Genomic DNA, 14,746 nt, shown 5'->3' on the forward strand with positions numbered 1-14,746 from the left:
ACAAAAAGATCAAATGGTGGAATACCCAGAAATCTGGGCAAAAGGTAAAGTCAAGAGAACTGGGCACTGGGCACCACCTCTTAATTTTATATTGGGCAAGAGGACCCAGCTAGATCCTCAGTTTCATAGTATTATTCTAAAGTATACAGTTCTTCATATCAATTATGTGGCTCTTTGATTTAGGTAAGATTTCTTTCAAATTCAAGTGAGCTTAGTGAGCCTTAGGAACTTAGGAGAAATAAAAAATCTACCAAAAAGAGGGGAAAAAAAACTTCAGGCTAGAACGTGAACACCATCTGGGAGGAAGTATATTGAAAAAGACTATTAAAACAATATATTAATAAATCATTGAAAAAACAAAAAACAAAAATACAATGATGAGAAAATACAGGTCTTCAAAACTGTAAGAAACATAGATATCTCCATGCAGAGCCTCTTAGGAATCAATCCTCTAAATATTTAATCTACATATATAAATATAAATAAAGACTAACATAACAGTGTATTGTATATATTTGGGTTAAATTCAAATGTAATTTGACAGGTTACTTAGTTACTCAAATTCTTCTTCTGAGCAAACATTTTCAAAGTGATATTTCATCAATACTACAATCAAGAGTGACAGAAAAAGATCCAATACTCAATTTAACTTCCCAAAAGCCATGCTACAGAAGTCTATATATTTTAATACTTTAATGAACGCAATAGTGTGTACGTTGCTGTTGCCTGGGTGGTCCAAAGATCTCTCACTTAAATTAGAAAATTCTTATTACTTTTTCCACTCTTCCTCCGCACCAATATATGCAGAGGTTCATTCTGATCTCACCCAGCAACACCACTGCTACATTAAATATGCAGACACAAAAGTTAACAGCAGCCAACCTTGGTAGTTAGGATCAAAGGGATTATTGTAAAACAATGTTACACATCTGACCTGTCTCTACACCCTCACTTTTACACCAGAAAGGAAATATTATGTAATATACTACCCTGGATAGGTGTGGTGGGTCGTACACGACCTGAGGATTAAAAAAAAAAAAAAAACAGGTATTAGTTGTGAGTGATATCGACCTGCGAGACCTCAGTTTAGTATGCGCAGCAGTCGGGTGAGGACGCATTTCATCCCAGCTCTTTCCCTTGTGCTATTTCTGAGATACCCTCGGGTCGAGCTCGACCCATCAATACCTAATTAAGGCAAGTTGTGTAATATCAAAGTTTTATATAATTATCGAATGTACAGTAGTGTTTAGGCTTATATGAAAAAGGATTGTTGTAAAGTGTTTGTGAATGTCTTCTACCCCGTATGTTTTTATGAAATAGCTCCAGTTTTTGTATGATAACTTAATTATAATCATTATTCTATTATATTTAATTACAAAATAATCTATAAACTTCATTCTAGCTACCTTAATAATTTTCTGCAAATCCTCAAAGAATTTTATAAGTAAATGACTCGCTGATATTGACATATCTTTATGCATTTCAGGTAGCAGATTTGACTTTCCTAGGTGGTGTGGTCGGCGGCCATTTTGTGAGCATATCTGAAACGAGCTGGCATAGCTCTATGTATTCCTCTTTTTTATAAAATTTCTTATATTTTCATGCATAAATAACATGCTCAGCAATGGATATGAGGATTTTATTTATGAAAAAAATCAAAATAGAAATAAAAAAAAAGAAACAATAAAAATTCTCATTTTAAAACCACTAAATAATATCAAAGTGCAGATTCTTTACCACATTTTTGTTGTACGATAATAATACAATATCCTGTAAAAATTTCCGTCACTAAATATGTCATTTACCTACCACAGAAAAATTTCAAAAAGAGGAAAGATTTTTTTTAGTCAAAAAAAAAAACATACACATTTTTTTCTCATCTCAGGAAACGTTCCCTTATGGTTTCTCCCCCCCCCCCCCCTGGATCTCAGCAAATGGTGCTCAATTATCGTAGAATAAGTGCTTAGAATAGTTTTAGCTCATTTCCATATTTAGATTTTAGGTGAGTTTTTTGCAAAGTCATTTTTCTTTATACTTATTTTTTTTTAATTTATTTGTAATAGTTATTTATTATAGATTTAGCTATCATTTACTTTTTTGGAAGAATATAATATTCTTTGAAGTTTTTTTTAATAGTAAAAGATTGTGAATTGCTACGTAAATAAATTTTTTATGAATTTTTTCGTGACCTCAGGGTATTGAAAAAAAGGGTTACAATCCTCAGTGCTACACAGTATGTCATGGCTATGCTGTACCCATGAAAACAAATAAGAGGAGAGACCAACTATAATCAATTTTAATTTCGAGGCCCCTCCTCTTGATTGTAAAGTCACACACACAAAAATAAGGTATAACATATAAAAGTCCTTTTTCAAAAGAAAGTTCTATTTGGATTGTGATGTAGATTTTCTAACTGTTAACATCAAAACAGCACCGTTTCATTTAGGGTAAACATATTCAAGACAAAGTTCCAAGCATGTGACATATGGAAACTTCAAGCTTAAAGGACAACCCTGGAACATTGCGGTTCATGATATACACAGTAAGTCAACAGGGTCTGGACATAGATCTCCAAGTACCTACTGATAAAGTATGCATGACGTCCTCATGAACTACGTACCATCACCTGTGTTAAAACTGCAACTAAGACCAATTGCCAAGGGTGAAACATAGCACTTTCAAATTCCTCTACAGTGCCCTGTTGTTGGCAGGATTTTCAGTTTTTTTTTTTTAAACCTGACCTTCACAACCAATTTTTAACCCGATCTTTAATACTTGATTTCTAAAATTTAATCCCTGACGGGTGCAGGGTGCCGTTACTCTGTAAAAATAAAGAAATTGGTCATGAGACACAGGAATTTTGAGATAAGAGCTACAATATTAACAACTAATACTGTACTATTAGAAAATGTAAAATAACATTAAATATTTAAATGATTTGTATTTTCCCTTAACTATACTTGTTTTTTTTTACACCATTAACCTTGAATAACTGGGTAAAGCTGATTTTCCTATCTCTTTCTTTTGCAGCTGTGCTTGCCGTGAGGATTATTACCATGCAGGTTTGTCTGGGCTTAGAAGGGCGCCGGTGCGGCACCTTCATGTCCGCTGAGGAGACTGATCCTCACAGTCTGTGCCCTTCATGCCAAGGTCACTTGTGCACGAATGGATCTCTTTGTGATTGTGTAGAGTGTGGTCCCCTCTCAGTGGTCAATATTTAGCAGACAGAAGAAGAAGAAGGCTAAAAGAGACTTTCCCTTCAAGGTCAGCCTCGAAAGGGAAGAAGGCTCGCCGTCTTTCTCCTCTGACTCTATCTTCCCACCCTAACTCTCCACTACTGGCTTCCTCCGGGGACCGGACTTGTATTAGTGGCGCCCCTGTAACTCTGGGAACAACCTCTTCCTGTTGCCCCCTTAGAGGGGCAGTGGTGGAGCCTTCCGCAGGGGATTCTCTCAGACGATGCTGTTTGTCTGCTGGGGCCCTCCTTGGGGTTGACAGGTCCTCCGTCAAAGGAGAGGTTACTGGAAGTCTTTCGTTTCAATATGCCTGGGCACTCGAATGCTAAGACTTCGTCTCTTGCTCTCCTTGACGTTGCCCCTGCTCTGGCGGGAGGAAAGGAGCAGATAAGGACAAAGATTCCTCGGAGTGACTTGTCAAGAGACGTCGTAGTCTTGGGAAAGAGTCTTGGCTTCATTCCAGAGGTTTTGTAGGGAGATGATCCTCTAGCCAGGTTTGCCCGAAGGGAGAAGATACAAACTGCATGACCTGGAGGTTTGCCTTCAGGTGTTGAACAGTCTGACCTTCCGAGGAAGGACAACCCAACACTCATTCCTGAATGACAGGTTTCTCGTTTGCAAGGCAACGCTCTATCAGGAGAAAGAAGGGTTGATCAATCTTCTCGTTGTGAGAGGAAAGATCTTCTCCTGAGAGGTTCCGCTGAAAGGCAAGGGATTCGTCCATGCCACGCTACAGCCTATTGGAGCGCAGCTTTTCAGAGCTGGATGACGAGGATGAGAGGACGTTACCATCTGCTCCCCATCCTCGCCATTGTGCCAGCCAGGCACAGCGAAGCGCTCAGTACTACGCTAAACCAGTCTCGCATGAGACAGGACTGATAGGTAACTCTCCGGAGTTCAGGTCTGTCCCGCTGCAGTTGTGCAATCGCCCAGCCCCTTGTATTACCTCACCCTTTAGGGTGAGGAAAGCCTTGCGCCAATCTCCTACAGGAGACTAGGTGAGCAGGAGAGCACCTCTCCTAGATGCTCTCGGAAAGGATTGTGTTATGCTACCGAAGGCGGAGGGGCTCTACGGATTGTCTCATGCCTTCCATCTTAGCGAGGAGGTTAGGAGAGTTTATCTGCTGGAAGCTAGGAAACACAAGACCCTTTATGAGAGCGAACCTCCTAGGCGTGTTACCGAGACCTCGCGCACTGCATTCCCCAATTCTAGAGTTGAGGAGCGGGTTGAGGTAAGCAAACGAGCCAGCTCGTTTCGCTACCCATACCATCACCTCATGGTAACTCACCTTGTCGTTAGGGCACTGGGAGAGAGAGAGAGAAACCATCGGGGAACTTGTTTTCCAAGGACGGTCCCTGGTTTCAGGACTTGATCGTAGCACTGAAACAAGCAATTCAGATTTAGAACACTGATCCACCTACGACAACAGCAAAAGTTCCTGTCATCCCGTTGGCACCCCCTATGCGGGTCGGCAATCTATTGAACCCTGGGAGATCCATATCCCGAAAATTCACCGTAAACAAGTTTGCGGTAGGAAAATTCGCCTCAGGAAATTTTGCTTGATTGGAAAAATCGCCCCAAGACAATTTTGCTGTAAAAAGATGATGCACACTGCTTGGTTTCTGAAGTACCTTTTTATCTCTTTTTAAAAACCAATGAGGGAATCAAGCAAACAAGTAATTGTGATAAAGACTTTTTTTCTGAAGTTTTTGAAAAATTGTTCTAAAATTTCTTTATTAATTCGACGATTACTATTTAGCAGGCAGCCATAATGGTCTATCAAATGGAAACGAGTCGAGGAGATCAGAAATTAGTTGATGATCTTAACTATATTTACCAGATAGATCGAAAATACGGTGAGAAAACATATTGGAAATGGGAGTATAAAGAGTGTAAAGTAAGAGTGCATACCAAGTTTGAAGATGATATTCTATCTATATGTAAAACAGTGTGTGAGCATTGCCATCCTTCTCATCCGTCTAAACCTAAAGTTTATGAAGAAAAAATGAAAATGAAATCAATAGCCACCAATTCCCAAACCTCTTCACACAGTCCTTAATTGCAGAGGTTGCCTCTAGTTAATACTCAAATTAATTGGCTTTGCTGTCGACTTCAGCACATTTTTTGTGTAGTATCAGAGGCTGGAGGAAAAAGGAAAGCCAAGCTCCCTCTATCCCAACCGGAAGAAGCGGGTATATAATATTAATTATTCAGATTATATATTGCTATAAAATTTATTAGCATAACACGTATTTTTGTCTTGCTGCCTGGTAAATCTCAATTAACTTACAGCAGACTTTTCAGTGCCTTGAAGGACTTATGCCCATCGGTGCAACCTGAAACATTAATGGTTGATTTTGAAGAAGCAGGTTTTAATGCCTTTTCTAATATATTTCCAATGAAAAAAAAAAAAAAACAGGTTGCTTATTTTATATGGCTAAGAATATTTATAGACACATTGTGGATCTTGGTTTAAAGTCGCCTGATCAAACACACACAGAATTAAAAAAAAAAAAAAATTAAATGGTTCACTGCATTAACTTTTCTTCCTGTGCAAGATGTTATTGATGATTTTCTAGAGTTATCAGATGATGATTTGCCTCAAGAATTAGTATCATATTTCAAAACTCACTATATAGGAGGAGAAAGGGGTAGAGGAGGGCAAAGATGAAGAGTGGAGCCTACTTTTCCTATTATTACCACAATGCAATACAAAGCTCTATTACAAATCTGTAGAAACTTATTTCGTATTTAAAAAAGGATGAGATTTTAGCCAGAAAGAAAGTGTGACTTAGATTAAGGAGATGCAGAAGGAGTAAAAAAAGCATTTAGTGATATTAACGCAAGACTCCTATGGCAAGTAAATAGTTACAATTCTGAACAGAAAAGAGACCATTTACGCAGTATCACATGGAATTTGCACACTTTTGAAATGATTGGATTTTTTTTTCTTTTTTATTTCATGTATGTTATTAGATAAAGAATTTATTTTATGGATCGTCACTAAAGGCATTTTTTAACGAATAAAGTATCTTTTAAATGGTGTACGTATTTTTATTTGATCCTGAAAAAAATAAGAAAATAAAGAATTGATTCCCTCACTGGTTGTTTAAAAGATATAAAGGCACCTCAGAAACCAAACAGTCTGCATCACAATTACTTGTTTACTTCATTCCCACAGTGGTTATTTAAAAGAGATAAAAAAATTTGGGTATTTAATAGATAAATCATCTTTTTACGGCAAAATTGCCTTGCGGCAATTTTTCCTATTAGGCGAAATATCCTGAGGCGAAATATCCTGAGGCGAAAATTCCTGAGGTGAATTTTCCTACGGTAAACTTGATTACAGCAAATTTTCCTAGATCGTAGGAGATCTAACCTAGCTAGAGGGCCACCACCTCCTTCTCCTGTCATCCAAAAGGCCGTGGGGTATGAGGATACATCAAGGCCAAGGTTCCTAAGACCATGGATCCAAACTGGGAGAGGGTGGGAGTGACTCAGGTCCCGACCGCGAGGACAGATAGGGAACAAATGACTGCTTCCCCCAAAAGGGCAGATCCCATATACCTTCGCACGGAGTCCTCTCATGCAGAGTTCAGTAAGCCTCATCCTACGATCAAGGGCCGGGAAGAACCCTTTAGCTCGAATGAAGGATGTCTCTCTCCGAGTAGTTTCCGAGGGCTCAAAACCAGTGGAAACAACCAAAAGGAGATGAGTTCTCCCTCTTAGATTAATTTGAGATTCATCATAGGGAGAGGAAAGATGTGAAGACTTTACCCAAGAACTGGCCTCAAAGGAAACAGCGTTCCGTCTTTACCACTACGTCAAGACCTGGGCATAGCGGACTAAACTATGGATGTTAACTTGGGAGAGGAAGAACTTTTTGATGCAGCGCTTCCAGTATCCGCCAGCTGGAAGATCATCACTTTAGAGCAAAAAGATGCTGATCAAATCTATTTGATAATTCTGGCATGCATCAGGAAGGTGAAAAGCCTGAAAGCATCAAGGTCCATCAACAGAGCTTTAATTTCACGGGATCGAAAAGCTAAACTAGTTAGTTTAGCCTCAGGAAAACATGAATGAGGAAGTTCAAGTTTTTCATTACTCTGTTTACTGTCAAAAACATCAGTCAAAAGAGCTGCCTTTTCCTTTGGACAGTGAGTGACTGAGCCATCTGGTTTAAATAAAGGAGGAACTGTTGCATCTACACGAAAGAGCACAGATTTAAGGGTAGACCACCATCTATGTTCCTGAGTTGTACCAGAAATGGTTTCTTTTATGGTTAAATTGTATTCCTTTCCAGTTGAAGCATAAACTCTCTGAGCAAAAGCTCTAAGCTGAGTATAGTTATTCCAGGTCAAATCTGATCTGTTACCCTTCCAAAGATGATAGGCCTCTTGCTTCTCCAAATAAGTACGTCTACAATCATCATTGAACCAAGGTTTGTCCTTCACTCGGTACCTTAGCATACTAGAAGGGATACGCCTATCAATTATGTTGACTAGATTCTCATTCAAAGGGACAACAGGGACAACTATATAATTGTGACCAATTCAAGCACAAAAGATCATGCAAAATCTTATTCCAGTCTGCCTGAGATTTCATATAAATTTTACAAGAGTATGATACATCAGGGATAGGCTGCTCAGTCTTCACTACTAATGAAAACAAGGCATGATCAGATGTCCCGACTGGAGAACCAACCTTACTTGTTATAACGTCAGGGGAGTCAATTACCAGACCTGGGAGTAGCTTCACTTATGATTTGCTCACAGCCTGATGCAGAGGCAAAGTCTAAAGCTCTATCTCTCAGTAGGAGAGATAGAACTCAACAACTCTCTATGGTGAGCATTGAAATCACTAACAAAGACAAAAGAAGCCTTTCTATCATCTTCTTATTCATTATGTTTTTTAACTTAAAATGTACTTATTGATATAGAATTAGTTGTAAATAAATAAGCATAAGATTACAAGGAAAAAATTTCATGATCTGTTATTTATTTACCGAAATGAAAGAAAAATACATCGCTAGCTCTACACTAGAATTCACGAATATCTAAAATTTTTGCAAATATTTAGTAGATATGCTCTACAGAAATTCTAGCGAATGTTAATTCATAAATAGCGGGGTGATAACTGCATAGAGCTCTTCAACATTTCCAAGTTGTTATGGTAGGTCAATTGGTTGCAATTTTGGTAGCATATATCAACACGAAAGGAGGCAAAGTATCACAGACGCTTTGTCAGATAGTAGTGGTTGCACACGAGTGGTCAATCTACTATGTAGTAATCCTTTCAGCTCGATTCATTCCCGGGAAAAGGCATATCATAGTGAACATGTTGAGTTGGAAATGTCAGATCCTTTGGTAAGAATGGTCTTTGCATCACCAAGCAGTGATGAAGCTCCCAAGTCTGTAGGATTCATAGATAATCAACATGTTTGTTACAAGCCTCAACAGGAAGATATCAGTTTGCTGCTCACCAGTGTCAGACCTGGCCACAGCAGTTAAAGACGCATTTCAACACCCAGTGGAACAGCCTTGATGTTAATGCTTTTCTGTGATTTTGCCTTCTCTGAAGGGTAACAAGCAAAGCACTTTCATCCAATGATCTGATATTGACACTAATAGCTCTAAAGTGGCCTAAAGCAAAAGGGTACCCAGACCTTCTGCATCTACTATACTAATACAGGTTCCAAGAGAACTTCCCCAGTGACACAACCTGCTCCGTCAAACCCACCTGCAGTTTCCATAAATTAGCACTTGCATTAATATGTAGAAAGGACTTTTTAGCATTAAAAGCAACTGTTTTTATTGAAAAAAAAATATATGAAACATGACATATAAACATTCTCTAAGCCAAAACTACAATCATCTGAATTTCTAAATTAACAAGCCAGAGGTCATTCAGTCATGCCCCTTTAAGTTTGTCTTTTTAACCTTTTTCTAATAAAAAAAAATTGTAACAAAGCTGGGTTTCACTGAGATCAAATACCAGAAAAAAATTGTAAGTGCAGTATATATAATGTATAAAAACAGTAAAACGTATATTCAATTTTCAGTCATTACTGTATGCACAGTATACATTTTATGATAGGAGAATGTCTTTATTCAATTTTTTTTTTTTTTTTTGTTATGCAAGAATTGAATACAAACTAATTCAATAGGGAAGCCAATTAAAACTTAATTACTTATAGAATCTGCTAAAGAAAGGGATTAAAAAAAACACCCCCTTCTGGTGAATATAAATATTTTTGCCTACGAGGAGCAATAATGGGGTCAAGACTGAAAATTAAATTGAAATTTAAGTATTACGCAACTGATGAGTCCTATATAAGACAGCACATCTGCTCTACAGAAGGCCCAAGGACTAACAGAGATCTGAAACTGCCAGTCTCATTTTGAATCCAAGACAATAATTTATCAATTCTATTCACCATGATGATGATCATAAAGGGTCATGGAAGCAGCTACTTCTGCAGATTTAGAGGATTAAGAAGCTTTCAAACTTATCTTACTCCACTTATTAAGGTATTTCTCGGCAATAAGGTTACATAAGATTTGAAAAGGAGACAATTCCTCACTTTCAAGGTTTGCCCCAGTGTCTTCCTCCTCATTTTACTGGATAGCAGGTTAAACTGCTTGATCAGAGCAAGAATCAACCAAATTCTCAGTTTTTTTTTTTGCCATACTGTATGATACGGGGCTGCTCTGCGCATGTAGGCAAAGCACTTGTTCCCTTACATTTACTATGCTAGAGTCAACATGTGATGAACTGGTATCTGTCAAAATATTTATTGACTTGTGGAGCAAAGCATACACTATGAGCCTGAATTGCAGCTTCACATATGTCACTTGCTGATTGCAAGGTCTCAAAAACTTCACCGACCTCTCGACTTGTATTATGAAGTAACAGTGCTTTCTTATGTACATGCTTAATATCCCCTAAAGGCTCCCAAACAAATCCTAATATCCAATTTCCTCAACCAAATTCGTTCACATAGTAATAGTCAATTCTCGTCCATCATCACTAAACCCATCAGATAATGGTTCTTCTAGTTGGGACAACACTCATATCAAACTTGGGTAACAAAACAAGAGAAGGCAGGAGCAAACATAGTGACCTTAAGTAATAAAAATACCATATTCTTCCTTCCTAGAATAAAACACAGAATAAGAACTAATAAAGTTTAAACCCAGCCATAGTGCATAGGAGATCTAAAAACACTAGTAAATCTTTTCAGTCCAGGCCAAAGATCATTGCTCATTTGTTCTTGGCGAGTTGAATCTGCTACAGTCTTCCTCTAAGACATTGGTTCTGTTGAAGCCCTGATTGTTGGTTCTTTAGTGGTCAAGATGAACACTACTTGTGCCTTCGACTGACAAATGATAGGAGAGCTGACCTTCAGGATAAGGAGCTAAGTCCAGAACAAACACAGTAGATACTCTCCCTTTAGGATACTTTATATTGGCATTAGTTGGATTACTATCCACAACCTCAACCTTACCAGAAGAGCAAGCAGATCAGGATACCACTCGGCATGAGGCCATCTGGGAGCCACCAGGGTCATTTTGAGACCTGGCGTAATCATCACTCTACTGATTACCAACCGTATCAGGTTTAATGGAACATAGGGAAATTCCTGTTCTACCAGGTGACAAACAGGTCAATTCTCAGAGAGCCCCACAAGACAAGAAGTCTTTCTGCTACAAGAGAATGCAGGGACAACTTAGTCCCTTGCAACTAAATGTGTCTGCTAGCACATTCCTCTTGCCTGGAATGTACCTTGCTGACAACTCTGTGGTGTGAAACGTGACCCAGAAGTGTATCCGCTTTGTCAGCTTGTTACAATCTCCAAATCATTATAGGTTCTTTTGATATTTAAACTTAATGTTTCCAACAACCACCATTTAAATATGGGAAATTAATATAAAAAGAAACTCATTAAAAACACAACACATTTATTCTGAAACTTATAAAGAAAATCAATGTTACTTTTTTGGTTACTTGAACTGACAAATCAAATCAATTAAAACAGTAATAGAAAAGGGTAGCAGTCAGTGAGGTAGAAATACCTAAGGAATGTTGAATAGTTTTCTGCAGCTGCTGAGATGATACCGGTACTAAGGTTTCAGGCTTGTGAACATTGCAGAAGGGCAGCTAAATTCAGGTGCAATTAGCACGATGAATTCGGATTTGAAGACATCACAGAAAGGATGGCATCAAGATGGGACATAAGAATTCTTCTCCAAAATTCGATGATAGTGTAGAACTAAGACCAGGCTCAGGTTGTGTTGGCTACTTCTCGTCACAGGCAGGGAGGGCTGGCTGCTTCAATTTGTATGTTCTTCTCAGCCATACCAGGATTTTGGAGGTAGGCGTTTGTAGCCTGAAGGGAAGGCTGGAAACTGGCTCTATCAGACTGGTGGCCTTCTTTGCTCCTTATCTCATGAGAACGTGGTTTTTATCTGGTTCAAACATAGGTCATCTCTTGTCGTTTGTCCTGTCCTATCTCCCCTCGACAATCTCTTCTTGAAGTTTATATACCCATGTATGGGTGGGGCTAATTACAATGGGCAGTCATCATTTCCATATTATATATTATATTATATTACTTGCTAAGCTACAACTCTAGTTGGAAAGGTAGGATGCTATAAGCCCAGGGACTCCAACAGGGAAAATAGCCCAGTGAGAAAAGGAAACAAGAAAAAACTAAATATTTTAAGAATAACAAAAAAATAGATATCTCCTATATAAACTATAAAAACTTTAACAAGACAAGAGGAAGAGAAATAAGATAGAATAGTATGCCCGAGTGTCCCCTCAAGCAAGAGAACTCTAACCCAAGAGAGTGGAAGACCATGGTACAGAGGCTATGGCACTACACAAGACTAGAGAACAATGGGTTGATTTTGGTGTGTCCTTCTCCTAGAGGAGCTACTTATGAGGAATATTTTGACAATTCTACGTAGTGATTGGTTTCCTCATAAACGCCCGCTTTGATCACGCCATGGAAGCTTCTAGACCAAATTTCTGATGCATTCTGTACCTCGTGTTACGTCATAACAAAAGTGCGACACGTGTCCACCTGTGATGATATTTTTCATAAACAAGGATATCCCCCGAGGTTCGCTTTCTCAAAATATGCTGACTGACATTTTGGTCCAAAGAAGACAGGTACTCTTCGTCGAGGCTCGGTTTCTTTCCAAAATGCTGAAAACAGTGAAGGGATGACAGCTTTGACCAAACATTACGGTAATCGAATCTCGTCTCACTGCTCATACTACGAGAATGAATAAGTTTCTCTATTCTAATAAAATATTCCTTTAATAGTACTTCATCTACCCAGGACACGTCACACCCCCCCCCCCCCCGCAAAGAAAATCTTATTTTATTTTTGTTTAAGGTTATCAAGGAAAAAACACATTTATCTCTGAACTAAGGAACATTTCTTCATGAAGCTTCTACTTAACATTAGAAAAACATTCTTCTCTCACACTCCATTCACACACCACAATAGTGTTGCAAGAAAAAAGAAAAAAAAAACTCACTCGTTTGTGAGGGAAAAACAAAACAAACGTTTCTCTTATTTTGAAAAATCTCTGGAAAGGGTATCAGCTATGACATTATTCTTTCCTTTCATATGAATTATCCTCAGATTATAATCTTGTAATTTTAAACTCCAAACCATGAGACGTTTATTCTTATTCTTAAATCTCTCCAAATACACTAACGAATTGTGATCAGTATACGCATTTAAAACAGGATTACTACATACATAAATCTCAAAGTGTTGCAAGGCTGAAACGGAATTAAACAATTCCTTATCAATAGTTGGATAATTTTGCTGCGCTTTATTCAGTTTCTTTTAATAATATACAACTGGGTGCTTCGTCCCGTTTACTTCTTGGAGCAATATAATTTAGTAGGGTAAGGCAATTTTGGACAGAGGCAATTTTGGACAGAGGCAATTTTGGACAGAGGCAATTTTGGACAGAGGCAATTTTGGAAAAGTAAGGCAAATATTGGACAGATACAATATCTCTAAAACTATTCATAATTCTCGAAAACTATAATGCTATTAGAAATTTCCCAACCTTCTACTTTATAAATATTAGTATGTCTGGTTTTTAGAAAGTATTAAGTACCCCTAAAAAAATTGTTGAAAATGGGTGTCCAATAATTGCCTCACCTTCATTTTAGGGTTTCTCAGAAATAATAAATGAAATAATTTTTTCTAAAAACAAATTAGTGGCTGATGCTAAAGGAAGGTTTGAAATAAAAAATGAATGAAGAAATTTGGAATATCTAGTGTCCAATTTTGCCTCGCCTCGGAAAAATGGTAAGGCAATTTTGGACACTTGATTAAAAAAAAACATCCAATTCCTAATGTCAAGTTATTAAGTAATAAATTTTGTAAACTATCTATCTATCTATCTATCTATCTATCTATATATATATATATATATATATATATATATATATATATATATATATATATATATATTCTTAATCATTTAACTATAAATATAGATAAATGATAGTTCTTTGAAAATAATTTTTGTCATTTATTTCAATAGCAAATCATATTGATTTTTAAGAAAATAAAAAGAAAATAAAAAGTTTTCTTTTCATAGAAAATGATAATCAAACCTATTACTAATGAGAAAATAGGGACAAGTACAAAATTGGAAATAAATATGAACAATTCAATATTCACTATAGCCATATATGTGACAATTTAAATGCTTGAATATATGACGGGTCTATTTAATTCAGCCGAATGCTCAAAAAACAGCTTCAGTTCTTTTAAATATTGCACTAAACATTCTCTTTGAGGCATGGGTTCCATAAATAAAGGACCATTAATTCCATCTGTAATTTGAAAAAGGTATGTATCTGTTTGGTGCTCTGGATACTCCTCTACTCCTGATGCCTGGCAGTTGATCTTACTGCAATTAGTATGGACCGTGCAGGGGTCACTTGCCTTATTTAGATAGGCACTGCGCATCACTAAGAAACTGGCTATTCTTGGATGAATTTAGCCAATGAATCCTCTATGGATTTAGTCAGTCTATGGAAAGCGAAAATGAAAGAATTGCCCCCAGTCCCGGGTTGCTAAGAAACTCCCGGTTTGTAAATATTAAAGAAAAATTGAAAATTGGTAATTGGAATGTTAGAACCATGAATCCAACTGGGAAGTTACAGCTGGTAGAGAAAGAATTTATGAAATATCTTTTGGATATCTTGGCCCTAAGTCAAACACGTTGTAAGGGGACTGGTAAAGAACTCTAAGACCAAGGCAATACATATATCTACTCAGGAGGAACAGATGGAGTTAGAAGAGAAGGGGTAGGAATAATGATGATGACACCAGAGCAGAAAAGGCATTAACCAAATGGAGAGCTGTAGATAGCAGACTGTTACTTACAAAAATTAAATCATAGCAGTGCAATATGAGTATTATAGTTTGCTACGCATCGACAAATGATTCCCATGAAGAAAGGAA

This window comes from Palaemon carinicauda, chromosome 9 (assembly GCF_036898095.1).
Source record: "Palaemon carinicauda isolate YSFRI2023 chromosome 9, ASM3689809v2, whole genome shotgun sequence".
In the NCBI taxonomy this organism is placed as follows: Eukaryota; Metazoa; Arthropoda; class Malacostraca; order Decapoda; family Palaemonidae; genus Palaemon; species Palaemon carinicauda.